The following is a 15,406-nucleotide window of genomic DNA, read 5'->3' as shown; positions in this document are numbered from 1 at the left end:
GGACAGGACCCAGTGCTTTCTTCCCCAGCCATCTCCAGGACTCGTGAGCTGAGGCCACACTTGGGGAGACATCAATACTAGTATCTCACTCTCTCCATGGTCCACGCCTCCTGTCCCCCAGGGACAGGCTCTGGGAATGCCTCCTGTTCAGAACGGGCCCCTGCTTTCCTATCTGCTTGCTGGGCCTCTGCAGGCCCAAGCTGCCCAGTGTCCTCTCGTATCTTCCATCCCGAGCCTCACCAGGACCGCCACGCTTCAGCTGCTCTGAACATGCCCTGGACCCGTGGTGCCCATCCTTGCCCCTCTGCTCCGGCCACCCATGGACAGCTCTCGGTCATCCCAGTGGACAACTTGGCAGTCCCTTGTCAAGAGGGCGAGGTCTCCCTCCTTTCCTGACTGCTGGGCCCTTTCTGATGAGAGCTACCCTTCCTCTCCTCTGGGGCCCAGGGATGGGTGTGCAGCTGGGCCTGGGTCCGGGCAGTTTAATCCTGTGATCCAACTGGACACCGTGACACCCCTCCAACCTTCAGTGTCTGGGGATGGGATGGTTCATGCCAAATGCCTGCTGTCGCCTGACGTTCCCACCCATCCCAGAACCCTGGAGGGTGCTGCGCGCCTCGCCATCGTCGCAGCTGGGTTTATAATGTGATCTTAATCCCCGTTGTGAACACCGCTAGAGGTTGCCCCTCGGCTCCCTCAGGCGCCTCCTGGATGCCCCTGAAAATCAGTAGCGTTAAAATATTTCCATGAAGTCAGGGGCTAGGGAGGAAGGGGCCTCTTTAAGCCACATGTCAGACTGTGAATCTCAGCTCCAGAGCGGCCACACTCCCAGCCCTTCCTTTATGCTGAGGGTTTTAGAACCAGCGACAGATGCCTGAGGGCAGGTGCAAGGGGCATTAGGAGCTCTGAATTGTCTCTTTTTTTATCAGCCTCCTGCACCACCCAAATGGGGAGAAATCCTTTGTTCTGGGACAGGTGTGAGCCTGAATGCCCTATGGTGCAACCGCTTAAATTCCTAGCCACATTACACGCTTCTAATGTCATTTGGATGTCCTGGGACTCCAAATTTAGCACTCCTCAATCCACACACATAAGAAGATTTGTGGATTTAAATTCTTTTTGTGAGGCTGTGAATATGAAAACATATTCGCCTCCTTCTCATGTGATCCTAATCCTGGTTAATCGTGTTTCTCTGGGGCACTTCTCCACACTGCCTACTCTGAGCCACTATTTGTGCTTCAGGGGAATCTTTTTATTTCCCCCAAGTTCCCCAGCAAAGGAACAAGCAGGAGGCACCAAGGTGCAAAGAGGAAGATTTGCAAGCACATCGAAGGGTTCTCTCAACCTGCTGGCCCTGCTGGGCTGTGGGGGAAATGGGCAGGCGTCGATGCACAAAGGAGCAGGGAAACAGAGGCTCCAAAGGAAACAGGCTTCCCAAGTCACCCCCATGGTGACTGGGCCACCCTCTCGACTCCGACAGGGTGTCCCGTGCACACCTCTCCAGTTCAGCCACCATGTGCCAGTTGCAATCACTGCTGTCTGTTGCTCACAAGCCAGCCGGGCACCCCCTTGCCTTCAGTCCCCAAGTCCATGTTCCTCAGGACTTCCATGATCCAACTCCACCCACAGCAGCCACTCTGAAGGGCGTCCTGTTTGCTGAAACATACCGATGTCTCCATCATCACCACCATGTGCTTTTTTGGGCACAGGCCTGGTTTACCCTCCCCTTCTGCCCTCCTCCGTCAGTGCTAAGCCCCCTGTCTCCATGGCCACCTGCCTTACACAGCCTTCCCTCTCCCTTTGGTTGTCATTCACCTGCCACTTGTGGATCACTACGGCCCTTGGCGTCATGTCCTGGAAGGCACTGGTCCCTCATGAGCAGATTTCTATGTGTGAACTGCCCCGGGCTGGATCCTGGAGCCGGCCTAGTCTGTGGCTTCACTATCTAGCAGTGAAGATACGCATGCCGCCAGCTGTGTTCTTGAAGCATGGCAGGCATGCTTGGGTAGCTGGGTGAGAGGTATGGCAGTGAAGCATGGAAGAGCAGGCTCAGGAATCAGCCCTCACCCCTTCCTAGCCACATGACTTGGAGTAAGCTACTGATGCCCAAGGGCCTCAGCATCTCCTTCTATAAAATGGGATTATGGTGTCACCTCCCTCATAGGACCTGGAACTGTACTCTAGCTAGTCCCTAAAATACTGCGTAGTCTCTCAAAGCCCAACTTCCTTCTCTGCCCAAAGAACAAATGCCTGCCCGAAGAGCCCCTGGGGACTTTACCCAGGCGTCCGCACAAAAGAACTGTGTTAGCTACGGATGGGTCAGGCACACACAGATAAGGTGGGGAGGCAGGAGATAGGGAGAAGGAGAGCGGACCAGAGGCCACTAGATCGAGTTAGAGATATTCCATGGGCTTTTGTCTGCAGAATTATCAAACAATGAGGATTCTTTGATATTTAAGCCCGGCAGGAGTCGGAGAACAACAGGAGAGGACCCAGCAGATCAAACTCCCAGAGGGGCCTGGGAGTGGGCAGGGAGTGGGCAGTGGTCAAGCCACAGGCACTGATTGGAGCAGCCATGGGCGGGCTAAGGGGACCTTGCCCTCTGGCTCTACTGGTGTTGACTACATTTCTGTGGGAGGGGCTGGTGCTGTCATCAGGGAGCCTAGGGGACAGGATGCTTGGGGTGTCCCCCTGGTCGGACCTGGAATGTGTTGAGCTTCGCTGAGTGGTGCAAGGGTTCCCCTGGTGCCATCCCTGCTAAAGACCCTATCAGTGTCATGAGCCTGATGATGAAATCTCCCCATGGGTGAGTGCCCCAGCAGCAGCTGGAGCAGAGTTTGGGCAGATTCTAGCGAGAGCAGCTACCCAAGGTGGAGGCGAGGCCAGAGCTCAGGGCATCCAGCTGACTCACGCGCTTCTTGCAAATCCCCTGAGGTGGCCAGCGCCTCAGAGGGGTCTCCGGGGTGGGGCTGGAGGCATGGCTTTCTGTAGAGCACAGCTCCTGGGGCACTCATTGCTTAGAGAACATTGTCAGCTGTGCCCCTTGGAGTTAGGTCTGTGGGGTCACCTGGACTGGTCATGGTGCTGGCAGGACACAAATGGTGCATTAAAAGTGGGCAGTGGAGGGGAGCTGAGTTGAAAGGTTATTCACGAAGTCATAGTGTGGTGTGGGAAACAGCAAATATGGTGCAGTCCCTGGGACTGGAAATAGTGGGGCTGTTTCCAACCCTAGGGCTGAAGGGACAAGAGGACGGAGACTTACTGAAACCCCCAGAACACAGCTAATGTGTGGATGGGGCCATTCGACAGAAGCAAGGGACCACCAGCCCTTGGTTGTCCAACAGGGAGGGCACCAAGGCAGTCACTGCCTGTCCCCAGTCCCCTCTCTCCCTCTGGCCTTCCTCCAGGGCTTCATGTGGCTCCCAGGAGGTTGTCCAGACCTCATCGGGCCACCAGATCTTGCCTGGCCCACCCCTGCCTGCCAGTGCCGCTGCAGTCTTACAAATCCACTTGACTTTGTTTCTTTCAGTTCCTTGGACTCACCTACTGTCCCCACAGCCCTTCACACCTGTAGCTTCCCCTGCCTGGCAGGCTATCACACTCCCTGCCCAATCACCTGTCCACCCTGTGGACCCTCAGTCACTACCACTTCCCCCAGACACCCGCCCGTCCCTCCCATGCCCTCTGCTTCGTGGCACTGAAGGCTGCCAGTCAGGGCTCTCCAGGAGAGCAGAGCCTATCCCATATTTGTGTATGCATGTTAAGAGATTCAACTTTCGGAACTGGCTCAGGCAGTTGTGGAGGCTGCCAGGTTCAAAACCTGGTGGGCAGGCCAGAGGGCTGGAATCTCAGACAGGACTTGATTTCTCTGTTACAATCTTGAGGCAGAATTTCTTCTTTTCCAGCGAACCTCAATTTTTGCCCTTCAGGCCTTCAACTGATTGGATGAGGCCCACCTGCATTCATCTCCTTTACTTAAAGTCAGCTGATTGTAGATCTTAACCACATCTGCATGCTACCTTCCCTGAAACACCTAGAGTGTCTGACCAAACTCCTAGCCAAGCTGGCTCATTACATTTATTTATTTACTTAGAGATAAGTCTCACTCCCCCAGGCTGGAGTATGATCATAGCTCATTGCAGCCTTGAATTCCCGGGCTCAAGTGATCCTCCTGCCTCAGGCTCCACATAGCTGGGATGGCAGGTACAAGCCACGTGCCTGCTGATAAATCACATCTAACCATCACAGCTGGTCTTTTGTGTGATTCCTTAATAATCTCAGCCTCTGTCCTGCCCTGTGATGTTGTTTTCAGTGAGCAAGGATGAAAATCATTCTACTTTTCTCTTTTTTTTTTTTTTTCAACCAAGTCTCGCTCTGTTGCCCAGGCTAGAATGCAGTGGCACAATCTCGGCTCACTGCAACCTCTGCCTCCCGGGTTCAAGCAATTCTTCTGCCTCAGCCTCCTGAGTAGCTGGGACTACAGGCATCCAGCACCTCACCCAGCTAATTTTTTTTAGTTTTAGAGATGGAGTTTCACCATGTTGACCAGGCTGGTCTCAAACTCCTCACCTCAAGGGATCCACACTCCTCAGCCTCCCAAAGTGCTGGGATTACAGGCATGAGCCACCGCACCCGCCATTCTACTTTGTCTAACCATTGTTTTGTTCAGCACTTAACAGTAACTGCTAGACAGCTGGTGCCCAGTGAGTAACTGTCAAATGAAGGAATGAAAGCAAGAGAGACAATCCACAAAGGGGCTTGGCAGTGTCCAGGTCAGAGATGTTGCCAAGACAAAGTGAGATGCTCTATGTCAAGTGTCTGCATGTAGTAGGTGTGAAACTCACACATGCCATTTCTTCTTCATTTTCAACCCCGCCAGCCACTGTCCACACACACACACATGCAGTTCTGAATTTCTCAGAGGAATGATGATCCCGGGTAGGTGACATTTTCCTAATATTAATATTAATGTTGAATATTCTTTTTGTGATGGTCGGGAATTGTTCTAAGCACTATATACATACATATATATATATGTATGTATATGCCAATAGTATTGATTCCAATGTGTGTTAAATATTCAAGATTATTAGTAATATGATTGTACGGCACGGTGGCTCACGCCTGTAATCCCAGCACTTTGGGAGGCCGAGGTGGACAGATCACAAGGTCAGGAGTTCGAGACCAGCCTGGCCAACATAGTGAAAGCACGTCTCTGCTGAAAATACAAAAATGAGCCAGGCACAGTGGTGCACATCTGTAGTTCCAGCTACGCAGGAGGGCGAGGCAGGAGAATCGCTTGAACCCAGGAGGCAGAGGTTATGGTGAGCCGAGATCACGCCACTGTACTCCAGTCTGGGTGACAGAACGAGACTCCATCTCAAAAAAAAAAAAAAGAAAAGAAAAAAGAAAGAAAGAAAGACAGTGACTCTCAGGACTAACCGGTATTCATTAATTTGCTCAATTAGCCGAGTCTAGGTGAGCAGGGGCTGGGATCATTGTCGCATTATACAGATGAAGAGCTGACTGGCCTTGGCTCCTGAGGTGGCCCCAGTCACGCTGTGCTCCATGGCTGCTGTCCCCAGGGGCTTGGGGTGGGTGTTCCCTCCTCTCCTGGGAGGCGCAGGCAGCCTCAGGGCAGCACAGTTGCTGACTGGCTTCATTTGAGACTGCTTCTTTTAATCGATAGAAGGAGAGGAATGTCTACCCCAGTCCTGCCATTGACAGGGAGCTTGTCATCACCTGTTTACCTTGCAGTGGCCAGGGCCTCCTCTCAAGCCTCACCTCACTGTGGTCCTCTTTCTCTTGGATGATGTTTTCTGGAGGGAAATGGGTCTGGCTTCCCTCACGGCTGATCCTTCCTGACCCGGGGGAGGAGAGCGGCATCAAGTGGGTCCAGGCCTGGCTCGGCCATGAGAGCATAGCTGCCAGCTTCAGGGGTGACTCAGCGGGTGGAGCTGAGCTGCAAGGAGAAAACAAAACAAGGGAAAGGAAGGCTCACGCTTGCCCCTGCCAGGCCCTGAGCTGCGTCACACGCAAAGCCCGCCCAGTGCTCGAACTGCCACCATGGAATGGGGATAGGCTGGTCCCTCTTCCACAGCTCAGACACCAAGGAGGCCCAGGGCAGGGGCGGACCTCAGCCTGGCGCCATCCACATCATACCAGCAGATGTGAAGTTGGGATTCTGCATTGGCCGTAATCCTGACTTTACACCTACCGGCCGAGGGCCTTGGGTAGGTGGCTTGACCACTGCAGGCCTCTGTCCCAGCTCTGAAAGCTGGAGATAATACCCAGTACCCTCATCGGGAGCTTGTTGTGGGCCCAGCCAATGTGCACCGGTATTGTGCTTAGAACAGGGTGTAGAAAAGACAAAGGTGATGGTAGGTGTCCTCAGTGTTGACACATTACTGCTCTATGCAGTCACCTCAAGTAGGGATGGATTCTAACTGCCGCTTTATAGATGAGGAACTTGAAGCTCAGCAGCCCATGTAACTTCCTGGGGGTCACCGCAAACAGACCTCGACCCCTTGTGGCAACAGCTAAACCAACTCCCGACCTTCTCTCCTCCCCAAAGCTCCACCCTCTCTCTCTTTTCAGTTGCAGCCCATGACACCTCCTAAGATCCTGGCCCTGGGAATGGGAAGAACACCCACTCCAGGGCAGCCGCCCTGTAGAACACAGCAGGTTCTGTCTAAGGAGTCAAGTGTGTCTTGGGACTTGGGCATCTGGTTTTCTTTAGCCCTGGTGCACTTTTCCCGTGTATCTTTGGAAAAGTCCCTTCCCGTTTCTGAGCTCAGCTTCCACATCTGTGGAATGAAGTGAGGCAGCAACTTGAAGCATAAGGATTTGATTCAGGGATCCAAGTGCTTATAAAGTTCTGAGAAGGGCAGTGAGAATGGGGGCCCTCCAGGGTTTGGGCTGCAGTGCTTCAGGTTGAGGCCCACAGGCCACGAAACTTCAGGAAGTCAGGACAGAATCTGCAGCTGCCCCACTGCCTGGAAGTGGAAGAAGGCAGGTTCTGGAGTCCAGATTCTGGGGCAGCCACAAAGCAGCTTCTACCACTGCCGGAGGGAGGAAGGCTCTTGCCTCGCCCACCTGCCATCCCAACTATCACTGCTCAGATCTCAACCATTTCCAGAGCACTGTGGACAGGGATGCTGGGAAATGTAGTTCCCAGGCTTCCAGCCCCTGCAGTCAGGGGAAGCACACAGCGGGTGGGAACAAGCCCTCACTCCTGTAGACAGTGGCCAGCATAGGAACCCCTGCTGCAACAAGAAACAGGGTGCTCTGAGAACCCTCAAATGCAGGCAGGATTGATGCAACTCTCAATAGGGTATTTGAGCCGTGTGGCTTGCAGATACCACTCTAGTTTCTAGCCTTATTCGTTGATGATAGCTACAAGTTTGCCGAGTTCTTAAATGTTTCTGAACAGTCTCCCATCACAATTCCCTGTGTGTGATACCCAGGGAGCAGGGAGGGTTAAGGATATCAGCAAAGAGAAGGCCTCATCACCCAGGGTCAGCGGTATCAGGCCAGGAGTACCCCTTAGCTGCAGGGGGATGGACAGGTGGCAGGAATCCTGGGGCAGGGGTGGGCTTGCTAAAGCCCAGCAAGGCTTCTAACCAGGCGCCTCTAGCTCTGACTCACTTGGCCCAGGTTTCTTATTAGGCGGATTTTCTGAATGAGGGATTAAAGTGGAGGTCAGACACACCCCCTTGTAATAACACAGGGGCACAAGGGACTGCACTGGGAGAGTTCCATATGGAAGTTCCACACACTCAGCTTCCAGGGACTGCATCTTCTTCCTGGGGACCCGTGCTGAGCACAGAGTATGTAGGAAAGGAGGGAAGGAAGGAGGGAGGAAAGAAACGTTTAGACATTGATCCCAAAGATACAAAAGACCTGGTCCAAGTTGGCTCTGCCATCTGGTTGTTTTAACTCAATCCAGGCGCCTGCCCTCTGTCAGCCTCAGTTTCCTTGTCTGCAAGTTGACAGTGAAGGTAACTCCCATGTATTGAGCATCTGTTAAATGTGAAGCATTTATGTACTTAATCCTCATGTGTCCCTTTGAAGAGATGGGATTTTCCCCCATCTTGCTGGTGCAGGCGCTGAGCCCGATGAGGTAGATGAGGTCCCTACCCAAGACCTCTCAGCTAGGAGGTCGGAGATTCAGGATTCAAACCCAGATCTGGCTGACCCCCCAATACCCGTATTCTGCTCACCACCCAGTGAGTGGGGCTGCTGAAAGGGTCAAATGGATGGCAGCTGTGACTGTTTTGGCAAACTACAAAAAACAATGCAAAACAAATGAGATGACCCCCAATTCAAGACCGGCAGTCAGAGGCTGTGAGGGTGGCCAGGCTTTCCTGCGGATGTGTAAATCGTGGATACTTTAGAAGACAATGCATCTGCGTTTCCAAGCATGTGGGAAAAAAGACTGATTGGAGAGTGGAAAATTGGAGATATCAGAGCAACTTTGAGGAACCTTTTCCTGGGGAAGGTCAAAGCTGGTTGCAAACTCAGGTGGGCCTGACTCTGTACATAAGGCTCTGGGACAGCTACCTCCTGACCTGAGGCATGGCTTTTGCAGAGTCCTCTGGGTCTGGGAGCCTCTGGGAACCCTGACCTTTCCCCCAGTATGTTAGGAGCTCCTTCCTGCAGGTCCTGGGAGGTCTGGGCCACAGGAGTAGAAAGCATGAAGATTTAGCTGTTCAGCACATCAAGGAATTCACACAAATAATGAATTCAGCGAGAATCATCATTTGTGTGATACCACTGGTTTGCATGATTTGATGCCTGATTTCATTTGGTTTTAAACAACGCTGCCAGTGGGACGGGCCAAGGGTTCTGCTGGACTTTCTCCTTTTTGTTTACAAATGAGGACCTTGAAGCTTAGTGGGGAGAGACAGAATTGACCTTTGTGGTCATCTACGCTGTGGCAGGAACTGAGCTGGTCACTTTTGTGCAAGGCCTTTTATCCCACAGCAACCCTTCGTGTGAGCATTTTTGTTTGTTTGTTTGTTTGAGACAAAGTCTCACTTTGTCAGCCAGACTGGAGTGCAGTGGTGCGATCTGGGCTCACTGCAACCTCCACTTCTCAGGTTCAAGTGATTGTCCTGCCTCAGCCTCCCAAGTAGCTGGGATCACAGGCACCCGCCACCACACCCGGCTAATTTTTGTATTTTTAGTAGACACAGGGTTTCACCATGTTGGCCAGGCTGGTCTCGAACTCCTGACCTCAGGTGATCCACCCACCTTGGCCTCCCAAAGTGCTGGGATTACAGGCGTGAGCCACCATGCCTGGCCTGCGTGAGCATTTTTAATCCTATTTTGTAGATTCAGGAATTGAGGATCAGAGAGGGCAAGTGCCTTGCCCATGAACACACATCCAGGAATGGGAAGAGTCAGGATTTGAATGCAGGTCTGTCTGTGCCTTTGTTGTTGTTGTTTTTGTTGTTCAGACAACTGTTGGCCATGATCCACTAGGAAATTCTTTACAAAACCAGATTAAATGGGTTCCAAGCATCCAGTGACCAGGCTGGGGCCAGAGAGCAGTTCAGAAAGGAGTCATTCTTCTTACCGGAAGGTTTGAGGGCCTTTAAGTATCCAAGATTTACTGGTCAGGTCTTACTTGGTCCCACCCTGTGCCCATACATGAAGCCAGCCGGCCAGGATCCCAAAGCCCATGGGAGGATCTGTTTTTCAATAATGGGAAGTCCCCGGATGTGTTGCACTGGAAGTCATCCTCGCTGTCTGTGCAGAGCTGGCCTGGGAGCAGGATGTTCTGACATAAAGTGAAAGCAGATGCAGTGGGGCCCCTTGGGTGGGGCAAGGAGGTGGTGGCTGCCACGGCTGCAGTTGCAACTTTCCAGCCTGCAAATCTGCCTCTTCCTCCCACCATCTGTGCACTTGGCTGGTGTGAGGAGGTTTGCCTCGGCACCTCTGAGGCCTCTCTGGCCCCACCCTCTTCTCTGAATTTGCCAAGCCCCTGACACATACAGGCAACCACTCCAAGAACAGGAACATGGAAAGGCAAAGGAAAGATGCTGTACTTCTACTTTGGGCAATGGCAGAAGCTTGTACCAGATCTTTTCTCCCACTGAGAACTATAAAAGCTGGAAAAACTTGAAATCCCGCTCTTTGAAGGCATTAGAGAACAACTAAAGCAGCCAGGACTTGAGGTGTGAAGACCCCCAAGAGAAAGGAAATAAGTTGGGGGAAACCCAATACTCCCTGCTCCTTTCCTGCACAAGGTATGTGCTGATTTTTGCAGAGGGTTCAGAGGACGAGCAAAGAGCAACAGTTCAAAGTGTTTGGCAGTCTCACAAGGTGGGGAAACAAAACAGAGATAGGTAGGTAGGTAGAGGGAGTCAGTGAGTTCAGGACTACTAAGTCAACCAAAACCCAGGGAACCAAGAACCTAGAGCAAAAAGAACCACAAAGAAAAGAACGTGTGCTCTGTGCCTTTTAAAATTTTCCTTTCAAGGCATTTGCCAGCACTTAAGTTTCATGGGTCCAGAGTCTAAGAAACCAAGCAGAAAACAGCAGATGAAAAGCTGAAAAGGCTGGCCATGGTGGCTCATGCCTATAATCCCAGTACTTTGGGAGGCCGAGGTGGGTGGATCACCTGAGGTCGAGAGTTCAAGACCAGCCTGACCAACATGGAGAAACCTCGCCTCTACTGAAAATACAAAAATTAGCCAGGCACAGTGGCGTGTGCCCATAGTCCCAGCTACTTAGGAGGCTGAGGCAGGAGAATCACTTGAACCCAGGAGGTAGAGTTTATAGTGAGCCAAGATCACACCACTGCACTCCAGCCTGGGCAACAGAGTGAGACTCTATCTCAAAATCAAAAACACAGTAACAACAACAACAACAACAACAAAAATGGAAGGCTAAAAAGTTAAGCTAAGCTTATGGTGATCCCATATTACGGGGGAGACAGAAATTGGAGATAGGAGCCTGTAAGGAATAGTCACCCTGATAAGCATCTCAGTTTACCTGTTGAGAATGGCTATGCCCCAGGGGTAAGAGTAAACCAGAAATAGACCAGTCTTCATGAAAAGTGAAACACAGCCGCAGTTAGAACAGAGTAATGTGCCCCTTCTGTACCTGCTGGTCAGGAGACAACCAGTCCTCTCTGAAGGAGGACAGCCTCATCCAGAGCCTCTACATTTTTGTCATATACAATACAAACAGCAACCAGGGCTGCCAAGGACATAACCAAATAACCAAAGAAAGACAGAGCAACCGAGAAAATAGACAATAGAAATAGACCCATGTTATCCAAGTATCACAGGATATCCAGTGTGGGCTTTAAGATGGCTGTGGTAAATAATTGCACAAAGATAGATGACAAGATGGAGAAATTCACCAGCAAAGTAGAACCTGTCAAAAAATTAGGTGGAAATTCCAGAACTAAAAGACACCACTGAAATGAAGAACTGAATACATAATTCAAATAGAGTAGGCACAGCAAGAAGGGAAGGTAAACAAGGTAGTATCCAACATAAGAGGCTGGAGGGATGACAGTAAACCAAGTCCAAAGAAGTTATCAGAAAGGGAATGGGGGAGATAGGGCAGACAAGAGCAGGTATTGATGGAATTGAACGATGAGCCATGGCTACATAGAAAGCCACAGGAGAAGGCAGGAGTCTGGCTTTGCCACCATTTTGCTGTGTGACCTTGGATAAGTCACTTGCCTTCTCTCGGTTTCAGGGAAACAAGCCTAAGGGTTACTCACCTCTCCCGGTGGCTTGGGGATCACATGGGGAAAGTTGTGGCTACTCTGTATTGAAAGTGTCAACTTTGCCAACAGCCTGCACAGTTCACTCAGGCACACCTCTTCTCTGGTGACCATAGTGCCAGGGGCTGTGTGAAGGGCTGGGAGGGCATCCCAGCCTGTGATGAGTATTTACTACCATCCCGTTCAGCGGGTATTTACTACAGGTTCAAAACCCCATGCAGTTCATTCATCCGTGTTTGCAGGAGTTCCACACAGTTCTCTCAGTCTCTGGGCATTGCCCCTCAACTCCCTATTGCCAGAGGAGTTTATCTTCATTAGGTACTCTCCGTATGGAAATTCTTACTTTCCAGTCGTCAAAAGTGTGCTGACATTTGTCAGTCTTGTGCTGGTGACCCCACTAAGCTCTGTTGTGTGCAGGTGCTTCATGCCTCCTCGTATTGAGCATGTGGCTGGGAAATGACTGCCATTTGGCAGAGGACAGGAAGCCAGCTTCCCTCCTTCCCCATCCTTCCCTGCTCCCTCTCTTCTTTCTCTTTGTTCTGGGAGGCCAGGCCTCCCTCCCCACACACTTGGTATGCACAGATCTTTGGTCTGTGGCGTCTTGACCCAGGTTTCATTTCTGGGAGCCAGGGCTGGCATTCCCCCATGCCTGCGGGCTGCCCCACACTTGCTAGAGCACAGAGAAGACATGCAGTCCTGTTCCTTCCCTGCAGCCAGGGAAGGGGTGGGGCGGCGTTCTTGCTTTTCCATTGCAGTTTTATCCAGGGCTTTGGAAAGCGCTAAATGATACCAGCTCGGAAGCCTCTAATGGTTATGGGGAGTGCCCTGGCCTTGGAGGTGTGGCTGCAGGATGCCCCAGAGGAGAGGAGGCTGTCACAGTCCCACAGCCTGTGCAGCACAACCGTGCTGTCTGCCCTGCCTCTCACCCAACCCCTAGCAGCAGCCTAGAGCATTCATGTCTCTCATGCAGAGGCAGGGCATTGTAGGAAACATGACCTGTCATCCATAGCCTTGTTTGATCAACACGGTTCAACAGTCATCTATTTCAGAGAACTCATCTCTGCCCTGGCATTAGGGGTGCAGAAACACTAAGGGCAAGGGTGCCCTAGGCCCTGTTCATTGTAAAGGCTAATGTAATAAGACCATGGCATTCCTCTGCTCAGCCCCACCAGCAGGTTTCCAGAGAAACCTGCTAACCCAGAGAAAACTTAGTCCTGACTGTGGCTTCTCTGGCCCAGCGCACTCTCACCCCAGCTGCATGCCCAGATTCCCTTTCACCCCCCGCCCACTCCTCTCCTCCAGCCTGGGTCTGATCCAGGCATACTGGCCTCCTTTGTTCCAAAGGATCTGGGGCCCTATTGATGCCTGGGAGGCCCCTACCTTAGATCCCTTTACGATGTACCCCAGCCACCTTGTCCAGGGCCTGGACAATGCAAGGACCAGCAAATATGCAGTCAATGAATGAGATGAATGGACAACCTTGATGGGTTGGCAGCCCTGAGAAATTAGGAGAATTTGTGTTATCAATCCCTTTTTCCCATTGAAGGGATGGTTCGGAAGGGCTAGGCGACTTTTTCGTGGTCACACAGTGAGTAGAGTGGGACAGGCTGCTGAGAATGGAAATCTGACTCGGAATCTGTGCTTTCTTTCTCAGATCTCCCTCTGGACTGTTGGCTGTTTTGTTTCCCTCCATTCATTTCTGGGTTCCTTCATGACCCAAGCCTCCACTGAGCATTGAGTGTGTGCACGGGTGACACGGTCACTGCCATAGTGAGGCTGAGTTTCCATCCTCACGTTGCTCCTCGTCCAGGGAGGAGACATATGTGTGAAGAGTGCAGACAGAGTGCAGCCAGGACCTTGGGGAGCCAGGAGAGGCCCCTAACTCACTCCAGGAGTGGACAGGGCTTCCTCCAGGAGTCGGCACCAGCTGAGCCCTAGAGAATAAGTAAGAACCATCGGCCACGCAGGGTGGGGGTGGTTTTCCGGGCAGTGGGAACAGCCTGAGTGGGGGCACAGAGGTAGGAGCAACTGTGACCTGTGGGTCAGTCATGATGCTTGACGTTACGAATAATCTACTTTATTCCATAAAGGGGGCGCATTCCTTCACGTATCTGAAAAGTCAAGATGAGGGTGGGGCTGCAAGTTGAGCAGGATCAAGGATTTAGCACCATTTGTTCAGGTTGTTCAGCTCTAGTCTCTTCTACACAAGCTAGCAAAATAGCCAGCAGGATGTTCCACATGTCAACAACAAGCCAACCAGAGCAAAAGAGTTTCTTCCCTCGCTACAGAAGCTGGACTGGATGAATTAAGGCACATGCCCATCCCTGGATCAATTACTGGGGTAAGAGGTGGGAACCCTCTGCCAGTCAAGTGAATTGTGAGCCTACCTGTGGTGATGCAGAAGTTATTCTTACTCAAATCACAGAACTGCTCCTTGATGGGGGCAGGTGGGGAGAGAATTGGATGGGACACCTGTGGACACCTCTAGGTTATAAACAAAATCTAGGTTCTCATGAAAAGGGAAAATTGGAGCAGGGGCCGGATAAAAATGACATTGCCAACTGAGCTGCAGAGCTCAGACCTTATCCTCCATACGTTGGGCTTCTACTTCTGGAAGCTGTAGAGGGTTGCACCCTATGTATCTTGGACCCTGGATGTTTCCAGAAAGGCACTGTGGATTTAATATGGTTTTTTGAGCTGCCCCCCTTTCTACCAAAAGGTTATCAATCTCTTTTCAATTCTAATTTTCCTGGGAAAAAAAATACCCTGCTTATTGGCGATCTACACCTTGAGGATGGGGAGGAATTGATCAGATTCCTTCCATTCTTCAGCATTCCAAGCAAAGACCAAAGAGACCATGCTCCAGGGCAGAGGTGTAACTGCAGTTGTATCATACAGAAATCCCAAGGTGTCAGTGAGAGCCAGGGGGGTCTCTGATGGGCATTTGAGAGGTACCCGTTTGCTTTCTTCAAAAGAATATTCCCCCCTTGCTCTATATCCCTCCAGCTGTAGTAGTCTGAAGAACAATTAACAAGACAGGTGTCTGCTCCAGGGTAGAGCCCTCAACCCCCTGTTCTTGGTCTCCTAAGAGGGGACCACAGTAACCCTAACCCTAACCCCTCCAGATGCAAGGAATCAGAGGACTGTGGATTTGGACTCAGATCCTGCTCCTTCCTTTCTTTAGGCAAGTCATTTAACCTCTTTGAGTCTCAGTTTCTTCTGAGACACTCTCCTTAGGGAGAGTCTCAGTTTCTTCTGAGAAACTCTGAGAGTTTCTTCAAGACAAAAAGGGAAACTAGTATCTAGCTGGCAGTATATTCTGAGGATTATCTGAAGAGATACGTATGCATGAATATCTCATGCTCTCAGCTCTTAGTGGATCATCAAAGAATATTGATTCATTCATGTGCTGAAGAAGGAATTTTTTTTTTTTTTGAGATGGAGTCTTGCACTGTTGCCCAGGCTGGAGTGCAGTGGTGCAGTCTCGGCTCACTGCAAGCTCTGCCTCCCAGGTTCAAGGGATTCTGCTGCCTCAGCCTCCCAAGTAGCTGGGACTGCAGGTACTCGCCACCATGCCCGGATAATTTTTGCATTTTTTTTAGTAGGGATGGGGTTTCACCGTGTTAACCAGGATGGTCTCGATCTCCTGACCTCTGATCC

General features: G+C 51.4%; 1 protein-coding gene across 19 annotated transcripts in view; it reads left to right on the top strand.

Moving 5' to 3' along the window:
- The window catches only part of ST3GAL1 (ST3 beta-galactoside alpha-2,3-sialyltransferase 1), a 145,703-nt gene that overhangs the window by 107,938 nt on the left and 22,359 nt on the right, over positions 1-15,406 (top strand). For 5 of the 19 annotated variants that reach the window (XM_028852134.2, XM_077942342.1, XM_077942343.1 and 2 more), the window contains one exon: positions 13,401-13,691. The gene's annotated coding sequence lies outside the window, so the exon portion shown is untranslated. 19 annotated transcript variants of the gene reach the window in all.

The sequence above is a fragment of the Macaca mulatta genome, chromosome 8, assembly GCF_049350105.2.
Source record: "Macaca mulatta isolate MMU2019108-1 chromosome 8, T2T-MMU8v2.0, whole genome shotgun sequence".
NCBI lineage: Eukaryota > Metazoa > Chordata > Mammalia > Primates > Cercopithecidae > Macaca > Macaca mulatta.
Note: the sequence above shows the minus strand (reverse complement) of the source record. Positions and strands in the feature narration are given on the sequence as shown.